This window comes from Zingiber officinale, chromosome 1A (genome assembly GCF_018446385.1).
Source record: "Zingiber officinale cultivar Zhangliang chromosome 1A, Zo_v1.1, whole genome shotgun sequence".
In the NCBI taxonomy this organism is placed as follows: domain Eukaryota; kingdom Viridiplantae; phylum Streptophyta; class Magnoliopsida; order Zingiberales; family Zingiberaceae; genus Zingiber; species Zingiber officinale.
The window spans coordinates 156,933,591-156,940,373 of NC_055987.1; positions in this window are offsets into that span (position 1 = coordinate 156,933,591).

The following is a 6,783-nucleotide window of genomic DNA, read 5'->3' on the forward strand; positions in this document are numbered from 1 at the left end:
TTTTTAAAAAGAAATTTTAATTTTAAAATTTCCGGAAACAAATTAGGAAGTTTTAATTGTTGATTGAAACTTGTCCGATTTGTTCTCCAATTATGTGGCCGGCCAATGTAGATTTAATTGGAAAATTTTATTTTATTTTTCTCAATTAAATCATGTCAAGGAAATTGAGGAAATTTTATTGTAATTAAATTTCCTAATTTGCCTAGGCCAAGGAATATAAAAGAAGGGGAGAGGGTGCCTTCATGAGACACAACATCTATTATTTCTCTCCCTCTTTTGTTCCTTGGTGTGGCCGGCCATCCTCTCCCTCTCTTCCTCTTGTGGTGGCCGAACCTCTCTCTCTCCCTTAGAGCTCTTGTGGTGGCCGGATACTACTTGGAGAAGAAGAAGAAGAAGGAGAGAAAGCTAGCATCTCTTGGAGCTTGGTTAGTATTTTGGTTTTTCTCCTTGGTGAAGTTTTCCTTTGTGGCCGAACCTTGCTTGGAGGAGAAGAAGGTGGTTGGTGGTTTCTCATCTCGGTAGATCGTTGCCCACACAACTTCCGAGGTTAGAAGAGGAATACGGTAGAAGATCAAGAGGTTTTTCTACAAGGTATAACTAGTAATTTTTATTTCCGCATCATGCTAGTTATTTATGGAAATAATACCAAATACAAGAGGCTTACGTTCTAGAATTTCGAATATGTTTTTCGATGCTGTGTTCTTTTATTTTTCTTTTCCTTGTGATTTGATTGTTCTTTTTTGTTAACCTAAAGTTATTTTAGGAAATTAAATATTAGCTTTCTATAAAAGGTTTTGTCTAGTCGGTGGTGGTTGCTCCCATACCCAAGAAGGCCATGTGCCTCGCCACGTCAGTACTGGGAACCGATTATGGAAATTAATATTTAATGGAATTAATAACTTAAGGTGATTTGGGTCGAACGTGTTAAGTTCCGCAGGAGACCCAAGTCAAAACCTAAAAGAATGAATAGATTAAGTTTTGGATCAAACGTGTTAAGTTCCGCAGGCGATCCAAAATTTAATTTAAAAGAACACATGGTAGCTAGGAAAAGGTTCAGACCTTTGTACAAAATTTTTGTACAATGGAACCTATAGGTTTTCCGAGTAGCAACCAACATGACCATTCAAACTTCTTGTTCTTCCTGGTGAGGACTGTTAGTGGAGAGCCTATCCTGGAAAAGTCCTCCACGAATTTCCTGTAGTACCCAGCTAAACCAAGGAAGCTTCTGATCTCCCTGGCATTCTTGGGTCTGCTCCAGTTGTTGACTGCTTCTATTTTGGCTGGATCCACTTGGATGCCTTCTTTAGAAATTATGTGACCTAGAAATGCCACTTGATCAACCAGAACTCGCACTTTGAGAATTTAGCGTAAAGCTATTTCTGCTGTAGGGTCTGCAGAACTATTCTCAAGTGCGTGTCATGCTCCTCTGGGGTTCTGGAATAAACTAGAATGTCGTCGATGAATACGATGACAAATTTGTCAAGGTATTCTCTGAACACCCTGTTCATCAAGTCCATGAAGACCGCTGGTGCATTAGTCACACCAAAAGGGATGACTACAAACTTGTAGTGTCTGTATCTGGTCCTGGAAACTGTTCTGGGTGTATCACTTTCTTTCACTTCCAACTGATGATATCTAGAGCGCAGGTCTATTTTTGAGAACACTATTGCCCTTTTTAGCTGATCATATAGATCATCTATTATGGAATGAAGGTACTTGTCCTTAACTGTTACTTTGCCCCAGCACTCTAAAATCTATGCACATTAGTATGGATCCGTCTTTCTTCTTGACAAACAACACAGGAGCTCCCCAAAGTGAATGACTAGGGCGGATATAACCCTTGTCAAGTAGCTCCTGAAATTGTTCTTGTAACTCCTTCAGCTCTGCTGGAGACATGCGATACGGGGCTTTTGAAATTGGACCGGTTCCAGGAACCAATTCAATCTCAAATCCACTCATTTATTGGGAGGTAGTCCAAGTAGATCTGCTGGGAATACCTCGGGATATTCACAGACCACCCGAACATCTTCCTGCTTGGGTCTTTCTTGTTATCTTTGTCCTTCCAGTTTTGATTACTTGATTGGGTTCTCTGTTTCCCCACTGTCTTGTCTTCTATCTTGACTGGCTTGTGTTGCGTTTGTTGTGCCTTGATGTTGTTCAGATAGTGCTCACTAATACCCTGCTGACCAGCTCTTCACCAATCTATGGTCGGTGAGTTTCACTACTCACATTTGGTGTTATTTCTGGTCTTAGCATTAGGAGCATCAGTCTGACTCGTTCTTTCACTACACTTACTAACTATAGGCAAAGGTGAGCTAGCCTGTTAAATCTTTTAACCGCTTCTTCTACTGGTAGGTCACCTTGTCTGAATTCCATAAGCTCCTCATACTGTTTATTGGTAATCCGTTGACGGAAAACTTCTTCGTAAAACTCTGTCTCATAGTCAACCCAGCTCATCTGGTTGACTGCTCTCTTACTCTTAACTCGCTCCCGCCACCTACAAGCACCTCCAGATAGGCAAAAAGAGGCACACTTACCCTTCTCGACTTCTGGTCAGTCAAGAAGCTCCATTGTGCTCTCAAGTGTCTTGAACCAAGCCTGGGCATCCCAGAGCTCAGTCGTGCCTGAGAAGCTTTCTGGTTCCAGCTTCACCCACTGGATGAGGTATGCTTCTTGTCTTCTAGGTGTTGTGGCGACTTCCAGGGCAACTGATGGGACTTCAGTCACCACTGGGGTCTCCACATTAATGGTTGGGGGAGTGGGAGGAGCTGGCTTCTGATTGGTCATTAGATTTACAATTACTTACTGCTGCTCGCTACTTGTCTCTGAAGTTGAGCAACAACTTCAGAGAGAATAGGCCCAGGGGTTCTGGACTCTTCGTTCTCCTGAACTCGGCTCTCAGTATGAACGGTACGGGGACATCCTCTACTTGGCATCTAATTATGCAGAGGAAAAGGCTGGATAGCTTCTCTAACCCTTCTAATCATACTTATATATGATTATAGAAAAGGGAAACAAAATCTTCTATCTTACATAAGCATTCAAAAACAAATACTCTATACTGCAGTTAATAATAAGGAAAGCAGAATAAAGAAAGGATTTAAATACTTTCTTACTTGGAGACAACGAGGATGATGCTGATGTGTGTGTGATGCTCGAGAATGGAACACTGCTCTGATACCAACTGTAACGACCACCCTTTTTACTACTACTACTACTCTCTAAGAGTGACCGTTACTTAACTACTAACTCTACTTAATCGGTATAATTAAAAACCACGAGGAATCCCTACCGAAAAATTTCAGCAGAGTCTCCCCTGTACCGGTGACCAAATCAACAATACAAACAAACTATACTCAGCCACAGGCGGCTGGAACATATATTTTCACAACCACGCAGTATAATATCACAAATAAAAGAAGGAAACTACTCTAGCAATAGCAAACAACTATATCACTCCATCAATAGAACCCAACTACAAGTGCGGAATAAACTTAATTACAATCTCAACTCATAATAACATTTAAAGAAAACTAAAAGAACTCTAAACAGAAAAGTCTTGACAATTTCTTAGCAAACTCTTGATCTCCCCATAGTCCAGCCATCACACACCTTCATCACCACCACCTTGTCGCCTTCCTTGCTAAATCTTTTCCTTTCCTTTATCTACAGTAGGAGGAAATGCAATCTATAAGCATAAAGCTTAGTGAGCGCTATCTACTCACAAAAACTCAATATGCATGTATATAAATAAAAAATATGCTAAAACTGAATGCTAACATATAAAACTACCCATGCTCATAAATAAAACTATAACTGCATGCTGAAAGCAAATAAAGCTAAACATGCTGAATAATCTAATAGCAAGAAACAAATAAAACTACTACTGCATGCTTCAAATAACAAGAAACTAAACTTTCTAATTCTAAACATATTTGAAGCTTGTTTCATTTGTTTCAAAACTTATACTTTAATACTTGAAAATAATAATAAATTTCTTTTAGGCCCGACATTGTATCAATTTGCGCGCATCCTTAATAAGAGTCGAGGTAGCTAATCCCGAAACTACTAAGGTACTTCTAGGCGATCTTGTGCCTAGGGGCGATCTAGGAGCCCACCCAATGGACCTTGTGTCCTGGACCTTGTGTCCGGTACATGCCATTAAAAGTAAAATACTTTCTTTTTAACTATAACTTCCTTATACTTGCCCTTACTTGGCATTTACGCAAACACTTTGTGTGCGCTTTTGATATTCAACTTCTGGAATTGAGATCAAGCCTAGACATTGGTCTTTCTTGCTTATAGTTTCTCAAAGACAGAAACTCATGCTTATGAAATAGCAAAGAAACTAATAATTGCATGCTCAAGATATACTAACTGTAATTAAACAGAAACAAACTGCTTTATGGAAATTAGAGGCTGTTCGTGCTTAATAACTAGCAATGAAAACTTCATTCTTGCTGGAATAACAAATAGGAAATCTCATGCTTACTGGAATAACTTTATACTTCAAAAGAAATCTGAAACTCGACACAAATTGTTCATGCTTGTTAAAATGCAAGGTACCCAAAACTAAAACACCGATGTTAAGGACTGTTCTTGCTCCTTAAGTGCAAAGACAAGAAAGTTGTAATGCTAAAGTTATTCTAACTAAATAAAGATTGTTCTTGCACCTAAAACAGCAACAAAAGATCTACCCAAACATACTAGCGTTCCAAGCTCATCAATAAAACTGCTCATAAGGCAATAAGGGACTAAAGAACACTGTATGCTTGATTTACAAAGAAATTCATGTTCGATAAAAAAAAAACTAAATCCGGCAAATAGATTAGAAGGCTGTTCTTGCCCGTGCATAGCAAATGAATTCTAAAACTGAATTCTGAAGGAACCTGCAAATAAGCTAAGGCTGGAATCTACACAAAGGTGCTAAAATGAAGGTCGTTCATGCTTGTTCAATTAAGGAAAATGCACCACACATATATATATGTTCTGTTCATGCTAAATATGGTAGCAAGGAAAGGAAAACTAATCTGCATGCCACTATAGATAAATCCGTTCATGCCCATTAAACAAGGAAATACAATCAAAGATGCTAGTTATAAGAGGTTGTACACTTCTCCCTTAATTTTCCTTCTCCATCTTCTTCCTTTCAACCTCACAGCAGAACCCTTTAACCCATCAATCCTCATAGAAATACAGAAATCCTTAGGCAGGTTACAACCAAAATGCAAAGGAAATCAATTCATGTTCACGGTAGTAAATCCAAATACAACAGAAAATTCTGAAACCAAACAAAAAGAGAAGATCAATATCACGGAACTACTCCTACTGCAGGTGAGAAGCAACTCACATCGCTGTTCTTGAACTTACAACCGAAGAAGGAGAGATCTAGGGTTCGGGTAAAGCTTCAAATCTCGGCTCTTCTTCGTGCTCAAAGCTTCTCCTTGACGAGAAGTGAAGAAAACCCCTCGGAAAACAACCTCGCTGGCCGCCGGAGACGTGTTCACTCGCTGCCACGATTCTGCCCGAGAAGAAGAACAGCGCCGTCGCGAGCACACGAGAGGGAGAAAGGATTTTAGGGCTCGGGAAAATACTTAACCCTTTATAACCTAGGTTTTATCTCTGCCCTTTACAATAACTTAAATACATCTCGCTACATACTTGGTTAACAAATCACGCACAACCTAGTTGGTCAGCCAGCTTTTAACCAAATCAAAGGTTTGGGCTTTGATTCCTCCGCCGCGCACTTTTATCCCAATTTATTTTAAACGTTCCAACTATAGCTTAAATCTATTTCTCTCCATACTTGGTTAACAAAACTGTGTAGCTCAGCTGGTTGGGCTGGTTTTGCTTGGGTCACAGATCGCCGGCTCAAAACTCGCTGCAACCCCTTTTTTTTCTGAGTATTCTCTATTACTAACTTCTACCTTATATGTATTTTATTCCATATATAATTAACAAAACAACTACAAACCGGTTGGTTGGGCTGGGTTCGGCTGAGGTTTGACTCGGGTCAAGGTCTCGGGTTTGAGTCTCACCTTCAACGTTTTTTATCCAAACTTCTTTCTTTTTGTAACCCTACTTAACGACCTCCAAAAATTACGTAAAAATACTCTAAAAATTCCTAAAAATCTCTAGAATATTTTAAAAATATTTCCAAATAATTTTATTGACTTTTAGAACTTGAAATAGGAAATATTGGGTCGTTACATGAATAACCTAGGTTAAGTTAGCATAAACAAATATAAAATAAAGGCAATAAATTTGTAATTCAAGTGCAAAAATTTTAAAATTTAATCTATCTCCCTCTAGACTTAATCTTCCCTTCTCCCCCTTTTATCACATAAAAAAAATAAGGTACCATAAAATCTAAGGGTAACTTTTATAAAATTATAATTTTCAAACAATTTTGAAAACTTTATCAAGATTAAAAATTATTTTGATAGCACTAAGAATGCAATAATTTTTTTTTTAAAAAAATCTAAGTAAAAAATTTGAAAAATAATCAATAATTTCCTCAGTTTAAACAAATTTTTAAAAAAACTAATTTTATAGAAATTTTGGTAAAGTAAATCTAATACCAAAAAAAAACTTTAAGTCCTTAAACAAATTTCTAAGTAAGAAAGAAAAAATTTTCTTAAGAAGAATAAAATTTTCTAAGTTTTTTTAAAAAAAATTTGTATAACATATAAAATACATTTTGGCAAAGAAAAGTTTATAAAATAACTTTAAAAACTTTAAGTTAAATAGATTAAAAAATGATAAAATTTTTCTAAGTTAAAC